At 43.3% G+C, this 12614-nt stretch overlaps 1 protein-coding gene across 4 annotated transcripts in view; it reads right to left on the bottom strand.

The window, feature by feature from the left end:
• The window catches only part of KLF5 (KLF transcription factor 5), a 207110-nt gene that overhangs the window by 178696 nt on the left and 15800 nt on the right, over positions 1-12614 (bottom strand). The window lies entirely within an intron of this gene.

Genomic DNA, 12614 nt, shown 5'->3' with positions numbered 1-12614 from the left:
CTTCTCACATTGCTCGAGTCATATCAGAAGCCTCCAAGCTTGAAACTGGGACACCCCAAAAGTGTGAGAAAGAGAGGCAGGAAGGACTCCTCCTCCATGTTCAGGGACTTCTGGCATTCAAGTAGAACGGGAAGGAAGCCTCAGCTTCCACACTACTAACCCACCCATAAATTTCTTGAAGTCCTCAAGTGTCTTTTCATAACTAGCCCAGTGCAATTATGAGTACATTTAGTCAGGCAGAGGGCAACACAAGAACCACCCCGATGGATCAAACCAAAGGTCATAGAATAATAGAACCATAGAGTTGAAAGAGACCCCAAGGAACATCTTGTGCAGGAAACGGTCTCGGTCCAGTATATCTGAAGGAGCGTCTCCACCCCCATTGTTCTGCCCGGACACTGAGGTCCAGTGCCGAGGGCCTTCTGGTGGTTCCCTCCCTGAGAGAAGCCAAGTTACAGGGAACCAGGCAGAGGGCCTTCTCGGTAGTGGCACCCGCCCTGTGGAACGCCCTCCCATCAGATGTCAAAGAGAAAAACAACTACCAGACTTTTAGAAGACATCTGAAGGCAGCCCTGTTTAGGGAAGCTTTTAATGTTTAAGAGGATATTGTATTTTAATATTCTGTTGGAAGCTGCCCAGAGTGGCTGGAGAAACCCAGCCAGATGGGCGGGGTATAAATAATAAAACAAATTACTTAATAATAATAATAATAATTAAACCTCTGCTTAAAAACCTATCAAGGAAGGAGAGTCCACAACCTCCGGAGGCAGACCGTTCCACTGTCAAACAGGTCTTACTTTTTCCAGATGTTTATGTCTATGCCAAGCAGCCAATGAAATGCCTATGACAAGGCTGCAATGCAAGGTATCATGGCAATAGTCCTCCTTTACTGGCTCTCACCATCTCTATCAAGACATATACAAATGTACACATGGAATGCCTCTACGGCCACCAATTTTTAATCATTTCATTGTCTCCTGTGTAAATGAGAGAGCTATGAGTGACAACAGGCTTCAAATCTCATCTTCACTACGGACTCTGTGAAAGCAACATGACACCTGAGAACCTGGGGTCCAGACGCCTTGAAGCTAACTCTTTCGCAGGGCTGCTTCAAAGGGCAAGCAAGATTGTAAAAAAATGTGCTAAAACACTTCTTAGAAATATCTAGATGACAGTCTTATGACCTCAACATCAGGGGACAGGTGTACATTATTCCAGTTATGTATACAGACACCAGAGATGTCCATCATACAGTTTAGCCCAAAATGTACACTAGAATTGCAGGCATCAACCCAGAAGAAAGTTTGTTTACTGAACATTTCAAGGAAGACAGAAGAGGAGGACGGAGGGAGGAGAGAAAGGAGGACGGAGGGAGGACGGAGAAAAGGAGAAAGGAGGACGGAGGGAGGAGAGAAAGGAGACATTAAAAGACAAGTATTACCAAAAGAGAAGTATGCCTTCCAGAAAAGTAGATGTAAGCACAAAGTCCACAATCCAGCTAAAATATGTTATGACCAAATCCATTTGAAACCAGTGAAACTAGTTAAGTTTCATAAGCCCCATTGAAAGCAATGTGACTTAAGTTAGCTGCAATGTTTAAAAACTTGTTCCACCGGTTCAGTCACAGCAAATTCTAGCTGAATTGTGTGCTTTGCGTTTACATCCACTTTTCTGGCAGGTGTACTTCTCTCTTGGTATTGTGTAGAAAGAAAGGATGCGATGAAGTGGAACAAGGAGACCAGAATTTGTTTAACTAGGAACCAAGGAAAAGGGCATAAAAACTATGTACTCATTAGTCAAAGGAAGGCCTTTGTCTCTAGGACTTTTCAAAGCTTTTTCTTCCCTCCTGCAATCTAGCGACTTGTCTCAGTATGTGAAAAGCCAGATTCTCAAGCAAACCAGTTCTGGGCCTGATTTGACGCCCAAAACGTTTCCTGCAGCAATAGATTAGAAAGTGGGATTCATCCAGCCAAAGTATACAGGAAGAATCCGCTCCAAAATGTTTCTGATTGATGGACTACTGTTAGCAACGCAAGTAGCCGGCTATTCTGAGGTGACAAGTACCTGCAATTCCCAGTGACTTCAACTGGCACGTATGATACTTAACACCTCCAAAATTTTGACCACAGATTTATGTAAGTGCCCAATATAGATTTAATTGCACGGCTTTACACAGTCCCTTTGGAACATGTTGTCGCAGATAGCTAAATATATGGCCATTTAATTTAGTACCCTAAGTGGGGTATTTTTAAGCACACCTATAAAATTTGTAACTATTTTTGTTGAAATTATGAGAAGAGTATTCATAGAAAGTTAGGCCAGGGGAAAAGATTTTTCCTCCTAAGTGTGAAGGAATCTGTTCCAGGGAAGTTTTATTTATGTGGCCAAACCTTAGTCATTCGAAGATCAGGATCATTTCTATAGCTTCTGTTGTACATTATACAAAAGTGAACAGAGATTGTGAAAGGCTTTTTCTACGATGCAATTATCATTTTAGGGTGTGATCTGACAGCAACCTACAGTGTTTCTCAAACTTCGAGTCTCCAGCTGCTGTTGGACTACAATTCCCATCATCCCTAGGCTAGCAGGACCAGTGGTCAGGGATGGGAGTTGTAGTCAAACCACCGCTGGAGACTCGAAGTTTGAGAAACACAGCAAGATCTGCCAAGGTGAGCGGGTTAGGATCCAGCAGATCTCTGGCTGTACGGGAGGTTCCTGACACAGGTGGGCTATGTTGGCATAACTCCCTCATCCTTAACTCAACGGGAGATATACCAGTTTATTCCACCCACCCTGCCACAGCCAGCACCCAGCTGGCTGAGCTGAACAGGGAGGGTCTGAAGTGAACATAAGCCCGAAAAATGGGGTGTTTTGTGGATGGGATTGGGAATGGATAGGAATAGGCTGGATCCTAAGTCTTGAATACGTGACCTGGTAACCCGGCGCAAGTTAAGCTGGCAAAAAGGATGGTGTAACTCAAACATTATTTCCAAGGTTCATTTCCCCTCTGCCAGGCTTGGGCCAGCTCAAACATCAGCGCTCGCCTTGCACCAGCTTCTTGTGTGTAGGACTGATCCCTCGGGTTTGGTTCTCACAAAAGCACAGGGAACAATAAATCTCTGTGAAAGTGCGAGAATCACAAGACTGCCGTTTTCCTCCAGCCAAATAACTGCCTCCACGCTAAAAACTAGCATGCAAAGGCAACAGGGAGGAGGCCAGGCAAACACCGGAGAGGGTGGATTTCCAAGTATGGGGAATGTTTCGGGAGAACTCAGCCGCATGTAGCCACAGAAAGGACATTGCCCCAAGTTCCCTACTTTTTCAGGGTAGACTCCTTCTTTGCCCTCACTGGCTACGTCCTGCGATCCTCACCCCAGATACAGGAGACAGAGGGAGGCAAGGGTGGGAGGAGGAGGCGAAAGAGGGAATGGATATGCGCAAATGCAATTACATGTACGTACAGTGGTACCTCAGGCTACATATGCTTCAGGTTACAGACTCCGCTAACCCAGAAATAGTACTTCAGGTTAAGAACTTTGCTTCAGGGTGAGAACAGAAATCGTGCTCCAGCAGCAGGAGGCCCCATTAGCTAAAGTGGTGCTTCAGGTTAAGAACAGTTTCAGGTTAAGAACGGACCTCCAGAATGAATTAAGTACTTAACCCGAGGTACAACGGTACACACGTTAATCCAACTTTGGTCGGTGGGCCTTATTTCCATCTAACAGTGTTCAGGATTGCTGTCTTGGTTGGGGATGAAAAACTACAGGATAAAAACCTCAATTCTTGTAGAAAAGGTAGTTTATTTCTTTAGGGTTAGGAAACAGCAGGATGTGCATCGGACAAAGAAATGCTGTCGCCCTGATCTTCTCTGTCCTGGATGACTCAACTAAATTATTGTTCTTCAATATGGCGGCTGCTCACACTGGTGTCCTTCGAAACAGCGAAGATTCGTGGGTGTTCCCACCTGTGGAAAAACTGCTCCCACCATTCAGAGGCACAAGAGGGTAGGAACACCAGAGAAGCAGCCAAACCGAGTTCAAACATTTGCATCCTCCACACAAAGACAACATGTTGCAATGTGCAATGCAATTCTCTATATGATGAAGCACACAAATCTGACGGCTTGAGCAAGATCGCCAATTAATATTCTGCAAACAAATTACACCTCAGAGAAGCCACCAGAATTATGCAGCTGCTTTTGGACAAGGTGTACTCCAGCATTTTCAGTGCTAGAACAGCATTTTCTCAGTAAGGGAGACACACGCTGAATTGTTAAAAGCAAACCTTGTCAGGTTTGGGAGTTACGTATGCCTCTGATTTTGAGTGGATAAGAAGGACTTTTCTTCAGAAAGGTCCAGCCTCTGTATCTGATTGTGACATTAATTAGTACTACTACTACTACTATTCTGGATAGTCACGTGCAGGCCAGAATCCACCCCCACTCACCCAAAAAACCACACAAAGGCTGAAAGCAGTGAATTGTCCATAGGACATCATGGGCGCTTTGATTCTTAGAAAGGAAGAACATGATTTGGGGATTACTGCACTAAAGCCACATAAATTAGAAAGGCAGCTAACGTTGGCATGCCGTGCCAATAATTAAAACCTCCACTGCAGAATTACTTTTGCACCAAGTGGGGAAAAGAGCAGGAGTGTGTTTGTGAGCAGAGTCAACTGCAAAATGGCGTCCAACATGTGATGGAGAAGAGGGACTACAACACTGAACTACAAAATTCTAGACCTTTGAAAGCACTGTGGACCTCTGAGTATTGTTTTTAACTAGCCAGGGCTAGTTCTCGCTGAGCTGCTCCACTTTAGAAAACAGGGGCAGGTTTGCAGAATTTAATGCTTCTTCATACAAGGAAATTCCCTCTAATGAGGAAACAACATGTTATGGAGAAGAGTTTTAGCCTTCTGGAAGCCTGGTTTGTCATCTAAGTGGATTCTTTTCCCATTTTTAGGAGGAGTTGGGGGGTGGACATTCCGTCCTAGGGCACCCTAGCCCAGACATGGGTTTTTCAGCTCAGTGAAAGGTGGGCCTTAAGTTTTTCTGAATTCTCACTTATATGGTGACCACAGAAACAAGATCCCAGGGCATTCTGATGACTCATAGCAACTGTTTGTTTATATGTATAAAAGAACATCTACATACAAGCCTGCTATACATATAAAACAAACAGTAATACAGTTTAAAGCCACGTATACAATACATATTGCCAGATAAGAGTAGGTACAGTATGCATTACTTGACTCATGTAAGTAACAGCGTTTTCCTAAAAGGAGGATGGAAAACACTATGAAAGATCAGGTGACTATTTAGGTAGGTGAAATGAAACATCTAAGAGCTTTTGAGAAAGAGCAGAAGAACATCACTCACATATCTGCACATACTTCTCGGCCATTTAGCCAAGAGAAAAATTTGACCCAAGTTCCACACACAAAAACTGCTTCAAGTTATTTTAAAACTTATTCCGTTTCTTTGCTGTGCTGAGCTATAAGGGGCAGAGGAATCCGAGGTTAACAAGATTTGTTTGCTTAAAAAGCAGAGAGACACTGAACCCTTTATTCACTATTTTTATGGGTTACGCAGTAATGCAAGCCTAATGACTGCACAAAATACAGAAGCTGCAAAGTTTCAGAAAAATAGTTGATTCTTCTCCAGAAAATTTAGAATGAACATCGAGAGGCTGTGAAACCCAAGAATGCCATCAGTCATCAAATACAACCGTGCTGGAACATGGTCTCTGTATTAAAACAGCTATTTCACTGTAAAAAGGATTAAAAAAGAAAGAAAAAAGTCTCTAAAGTACCAGCAGAACTCCTCCACTTCAGAGCAGCTTCCACAGAATTTGTTAAAATGTCAACACTGCTCAACTAAAACAGCATGGAGGAAACTGGTACCAAGTTCTGGCGAAGCAGCAACACTCCAGCCCTTTCTTCCCAAGCCAGAAATATTATACACATCACTTCTGGGAAAACAGAACTGCTTTCCTTTTAAGTTATGTTTCAAACAGGAGGGTTTTTCCCCCTCTCTTGCTCTCTTCATAACTTTAATTGGATTTTTGCATCATCTCACAGATTTCAAATATTTTGTTAGGCGCGAGTTGATCACCCAGTGTATTTTAAGCCCTTGAAATTGCTCATGTGCATCCCGTCTTGCAAGTAGATTTATTTACTTTTATTTTTTAAAGAATACAAAAAACACAGTTTGGAAAGCATGTGGAATACATTTATGTTAAACTGTTGGTTGAACACCAACATTTGGTTTGGAATCACTTTAGAACAAGACCGCACCGTACAAGATAAGAAAAGGAAACTCAGAAAAATAATAACCATCTACATTCTCCTTATTGAGGGACTACTGGTGCTACAAATAACACACATCTTTCTTTTGATGTACCCTGAAGATGAATGCTGAAGACTACAGCGTCCCACATCCAGATCTTCCATTTCCTTGCAGTATCCAACCCTAAAGACCAAAAATATCTTCTTGGTGCCGTAGAACTACCCGTGCTAAGTTTCAGCTTCTGAACCATGCTGAGATAGACTAAAAATACGTTACATGCTTTTGCCCTGTAAATGATATCACAATTTCTGCTAGGATGTTGTTTTATCAACAATGGATGTTGTCATGGGTGCTAGAATTCAAAATTAGGAGAAGCAAGTTCTGCAACGGGAAATTCCAGCTTCCACCTGAAATGTCAGGTGTTTCTGCGTTCTTCTGGTCCCAAGATTGCATTTCTAGGAAATGTCTGTTGTGTGGTTTTGGTCTTTGCATTTTTTGGCACAAACGAAAGATGGGAAATTGGAAGACAGATAGTGGAAGTGGGGGAAATATCAGGTACTTCTGGGGTAAAGGAATGCAGAGGCCAGGAAAAGGTTCCATCTCAGCTTCTCTTCTCCCAACTATGAGGGCTGACTTTTGAAATAAGGTGTGCTTCTAATCTAGATTTAGAGAGCGGCATTGTGCGGGAGCAGGCGGAAGAGGCAGAATTCTGAGAAATTAAAGAAGGGTGATTGAGGTGCCCATCTTAAAGAGCACAGAAAACACATTTGGGAAGTATCTGGTCAAGTCTCCTTAATTCAGATCCCAAGATCAACTTTTTAAAAGTAGGGCTGACAATTTTCCCTTCCCTTTTCAGTTAGATTACTGATCTTTAATTATTTACTCTAATCTAAAATTGTTCTAGCTAGGTGTCGGGAAACCCCCCGTTATTCGAAAAACTAAAGAATGGAAGAATAAAGCTTTGGCAATTTCAAAAATGGATTCACAAAGTAATGTTGTACATAGGAGGGGGGGACAGGAGAGGGCTCCTGTACTATTAATAGTTGCATAGAAGAGGCAATTTCAGGAGGTACCGCTTACACCTTCTGAAGTTCCCTATTTTATACAATAAATTAAAGATACAGGAGCCCTCCATGTCTTTTTTTTTCTGGTCACCCTCAGGGAAATAATCCAAGCAAATCCAGCTGTAAAACTTGTAGACTGCTGCTGAAAGAGAGGGGGGGGGTAAATAACCTTGTTCAAAAAAGTTTTTAAGACAGGTGGACCAGATTTAAAGTCCCATCTTAATGCAGTACTAGAAACTCCCATGGCAACCTAATCTTTGAGACAGGTTGAACTGGAAGCCCAAAAGTTCTGGGTTCAAATCTAGCCAGAAAGTTATGAGTTCCAATTTCATCTCTGTCATGAGGGAATAGATTAGCCTTTGCCAAACCTCTGCGCCTTTCAGCTTCTATAGCATAGGGATAGTTCTGACTTTGTGTGGGTGACAGATGCATTTGAAGTGCTTTAGAGAAGCACTATTTGAATGTTAAGTATTGTTCCCTCTATTTTACACCACACTTGTTACATATCAAGGTAGATTGTGGAGCGTAATCTTTCGAAACACCTGTCTGCGCTCGATGGTCTGTCTACCTCTGCTGAACTGGACTCGCATTTTTCATTTTGGGTGGGACAGTAGAGCAACAACTCTGCTTCAGTCTCCAATCAACTGCTGCACCGGGACTCAGCGCTCTTATTCCTAGGGCACGGCGAGAACAGTGTTTTCTTTTTAAATTTTAAAAAAAGGATCGTGGTTTAAAATAGATTCCACAGGGTGGAGTTTTGTTTTCTAGCGGATTGAGAAAGGGAGATTCAAGAATCCTAAAACAAAACATGTCGCATGCACACACACAAAGCAGAGTTGTACAAACAGGACCAATAAATTAAGTTGCATGGGCAACAGGTAGAAAAGGGAAGTTTCTTCTGTTAATAGAGACCAGCTTGTCTCCCCACACACACACCTCACTGCAGTTGTGAATAAAGTGTGTGTTCTGCTGAGAGGAAGAGGCTTAGAATAACTGAGTCACTTGCGTGACTTCTCTCTATTCTCTTCCTTCATTGCTGTGTTTTTCTAGCTGCCTGTCACTCATTCTACCTCTCTCTATTCCTCTATTTTGTGTCTTCATAAGCATACCACAAAGATGCTGTCCTGTACCCACATACCTGGGCGTGTGGGATACATCTGAGCAGACATTTAGAGGACTACACCACTGACTCATTTGTTTCAGCCACCTCCTGCCCTTATTTTGCCTTCTCGTAGTCAAGTTGTTAGCTTTTCGTTTTCCTTCTAAACTAGACCGTGAGCCCATTGAACGTGGCCTAGTTTTTCCAAGCACTTCTGAAATAACCAACGTTCATTGTGTCTAGTGCAGAGTGTGGGCACGAAATGAGGTTAATCCAAAATAGCATTCTCTATTCATATATCCAACAGGAGGGAAGAGAAGAAATTGCCTGGAAAGCCCCAGTTATGCTTGAGAATGATAGGGATTATTCTAAGGGATTTTCCAACTCATGTGCCAAAGAATGTCCCCACCACACAGAGTATTCTAAGGAATACTAGGATGGAAAACCACTGGCCTGCTAGGTGTTCTTGCATCATCCCTAGCCACTGACCTGCTGGCAGAAGTTGCCTCCCAACTTCTTGAAAGCTACGGGTTCCCTATTGCCTCTCGGCTTAAAGGCCTCTGACCCAGGACAGCAGAAACCCTCCTTTCTTTCCTTCCATCCATCTAGAATTCAGCTGGGAGAGATGTCAAGAAGACATCCTTTCTCCTTTCACAAAGAAGAGCCCCTGACCAGTGATGGGGGCACCATCCAGTTACATAAATGTATGGGGAAACTGTGGCCCTCCGGAAGATGTTGACCTACAAGCACCATCTGTCCTAGCCAGCACGCCCAACAGCTAGAGGACGGCAAGTCCACCCCACCCATGTTAGAAAATGTCTAAGAAGAAGTCAAGATCTAAGTCTTACTGGAAAAAAATTGCTATGGCTCCTACCTGTGTCTCTGTGTGTGCAATGTATTATCAACTACTGCAGGGATGGGGGGGACCTGTAACTTCCCCCAGATGTTGTTAGACTCCCATCATGCTAGCCAAAGCTGATGGGAGCTGGAGTCCATTAACATCTGGAGGGCCACGGACTCCCCATCCCACCCCTGAACTACCATAAAGGTAGCAAATGCCTTCCTGTTTATCTACAAGATGCTACTCTAAATCCCCAAACTTGGTCCTCCAGATGTTCTGGGACTACAACTCCCATGATCCCTAGCTAACAGGACTAGTGGTCAGGGATGATGGGTACTGTAGTCCCAAAACATCTGGAGGGCTGAGTTTGGGGGTGCCTGCTCTAAGGTAACAAAATGGATGCAGGAAGACGCATTTTCTCACAAGTTTACAGATCTTGTTTCCATCCCACTCTCCCTATTATTGTGCTACGGTAGTAATCCTCATGAGGAAGACATTCCCAATGAAATTTCTCCTGGCTGAAGTGTATTCCTGAAGCCATGGAAAGCCATAAACCGAAAAGTGTCACAAGAGGAACTCTGCCACTTAAAGAAAGGCAGTGTGGTATAGCGGGAAGAGCGTTCATTCAAATTCCCTCTCAGCCACAAAATGCACTAAGCGGCCTTGGGCATGCCATTATCTCTTGGCACAATCCGCCTCATAGGGTTATTGCAACTGTAAAGTGGGATAGCCCCACAAAAGCCAAACTGAATTCTTAACAGGAAGGTCAAGAGACAAGTGTGATAAATCTTTTACAGTAACCTGACGAACACTTAGGTTGTCAGTACAATGCATACAAGGCAAGGGAAAGGAGTCTTGCACACACTTCTTATCAAGGTTGTCCACACCCATAGAGGCAAACAGAAACATTTACTGCAGTTCTTGGACAACTAAGACAACAGAAGCCTATGGGAAATAAGTTAGCCCTGAATGGGAACAGAAGCACCCGTTTCACCCAATTTACAGTTCACTCACAACACACACAAACCTTTTAAAATTCTTAACAGTAACCCAAATCATTTAATGGGGGGGGGCACTTGACAATTAACATTGTTTTGGGTCAAAAAGCAAGCCATAACTTTCTTGCTGCTGGTGCATATAAAGCTTGCAACTACCAACTTTTGAGAATCAGGGCGGTTCACAGAGCATCTCACCTTCTAGAAAACTCTGAAAATGTATAGAAAAACCAATCTCCAGGTGCAAACAGGATATAGAGGGCATTGTCTTCAATCAATGTTTTCCTCAATGTTGCTCCGATATTGGGAGGTTTCCCCCCCCCCCCTTCCCATACAGAAGCATGAAAATATGAACACATGTTTTTGAGAGGGGGAGCTATTTTGGTTCTAAGAAATGTATCAGGTACACATTCTGGGACTCACAAGTAGTGCACATGGGAACGTTATTTTGGATTGTATCAACGTCATCTTCATCAGAGTGATCCCAGGTTGCTGCACCATATAACCAAAGCAAGGTATAGTTTTAGCAACCAAAGCTTTTTTTTTTAACTAAAAAAAACCCCATCTGTTTTAACCAACGATGACCCTTAGTTTTTATAGGCCCCAATAAGCAGGCAGACAAAATTTAAACTGTCTCAAAATGAGCACACCATAGAGCATTTTCACACACAAAATAAAGCCTTAACACTTAAATTAAACGACACTGTCTCTATCCAATGATATAAGCATCCAGAACCCAGTTAGGCCTTTTAGCAAACACCACTTTGGTCTTACTGTGCAGGTGGCCCAGTACAACTGGAACTCTGACGTTCTTTCATTCTCAATCCTACAGTGGCCAAATGACCAGAAAATGTCAGCAAGGCCTGATCCTGTGCCATTCAATGCAGCTCAATTGGCAGAAAGCAGGAGGCGCGCGATGCTCTGTTACCGTCTGCAGATGAAACTGCTGTTAAAAAGCACTGGCCAACCCAAACGTTGGCACAACTGCTTGACAAACCATCCCCATGAATAAAATACCTGCTTCGCCATCATTCAATCAGATATTTGGGTTTTGCATGTCCATCCTTTTGGAGTCGATTATTATCTCCATTTTACAGAAGAGGAACTGAATGAGGACCAAGCGGGTGAGATGTTTTACCAGTTCCCTATTCCCACCCACAGGTTATTTCTGTTATCTCAAGAACGCATGCAGGCATGTTGTCCTCAGCAGCCAACGAGAAGCCTGTCTCACTCTGAAGTCCCTTTTGTATCGAAAGTTGCCTGGAGAAAGCCTGGGATTATTGGAGAATCCCAACTGGCAGAAATTCTTCCCAGCCTAACAGTATAGTAGAGGCAAGTCTCTTCCCACCAGGCATACAAACACACAAAAGAGACTTGTCAAATTTTAAAAAGAGGATCTGTAATAAATCCACACCATCTGGCATGTGTATTTATATGTTCTGTATACAGGGAGAAGGTTTGCTCGTCTTTGGTTTGGGTTCCACAGCTGCTCAGCTGTGCTCTGCCATTTTCACACTTCACGCTTCAAAGATGGCACTTTTAGGCTGAACACCATCCCCTTTTCAATGGCAGTGTTTATATAGTTAAGATTCAGAGACCACTCACTCGGTTCGAAGCAATAAAAATCAAGAGCCGTTTGAGCACAAGACGTGCTTTCAATCAGAGATCATGTTAAATGTATTTAGCCGTCTAGGACAGAGTACGGTGGTGCCTCGCAAGACGAAAATAATCCGTTCCGCGAGTCTCTTCGTCTAGCGTTTTTTTCATCTTGCGAAGCAACCCTATTAGCGGCTTAGCGCTATTAGCGGCTTAGAAAAGGGGGGGGAGAGAAAAAAATTGCAAGACTCGCAAGACGTTTTCGTCTTGCGAAGCAAGCCCATAGGGAAATTCGTCTTGCGAAGCGCATCGAAAAACGGAAAACCCTTTCGTCTAGCGGGTTTTTCGTCTTGCGAGGCATTCGTCTTGCGGGGCACCACTGTACTTTTAAAACTGGAAGAATCTACTATCATATGTAGATGAGACTTACCGTATTTTTTGCTGTATAAGACTCACTTTTCCCCTCCTAAAAAGTAAGGGGAAATGTGCGTGCGTCTTATGGAGCGAATGCAGGCTGCTCAGCTATCCCAGAAGCCAGAACAGCAAGAGGGATTGCTGCTTTCACTGCACAGCGATCCCTCTTGCTGTTCTGGCTTCTGGGATTCAGAATATTTTTTCCCTTGTTTTCCTCTTCCAAAAATTAGGTGTGTCTTATGGTCTGGTGCGTCTTATAGAACGAAAAATACGATAACTTTGGGGCAGGGCGTTAGATAACTGCCACCTACCAAATAAT

The sequence above is a fragment of the Podarcis bocagei genome (assembly GCF_964188305.1).
Source record: "Podarcis bocagei genome assembly, chromosome: 6".
Taxonomy (NCBI): Eukaryota; Metazoa; Chordata; class Lepidosauria; order Squamata; family Lacertidae; genus Podarcis; species Podarcis bocagei.
Note: the sequence above shows the minus strand (reverse complement) of the source record. Positions and strands in the feature narration are given on the sequence as shown.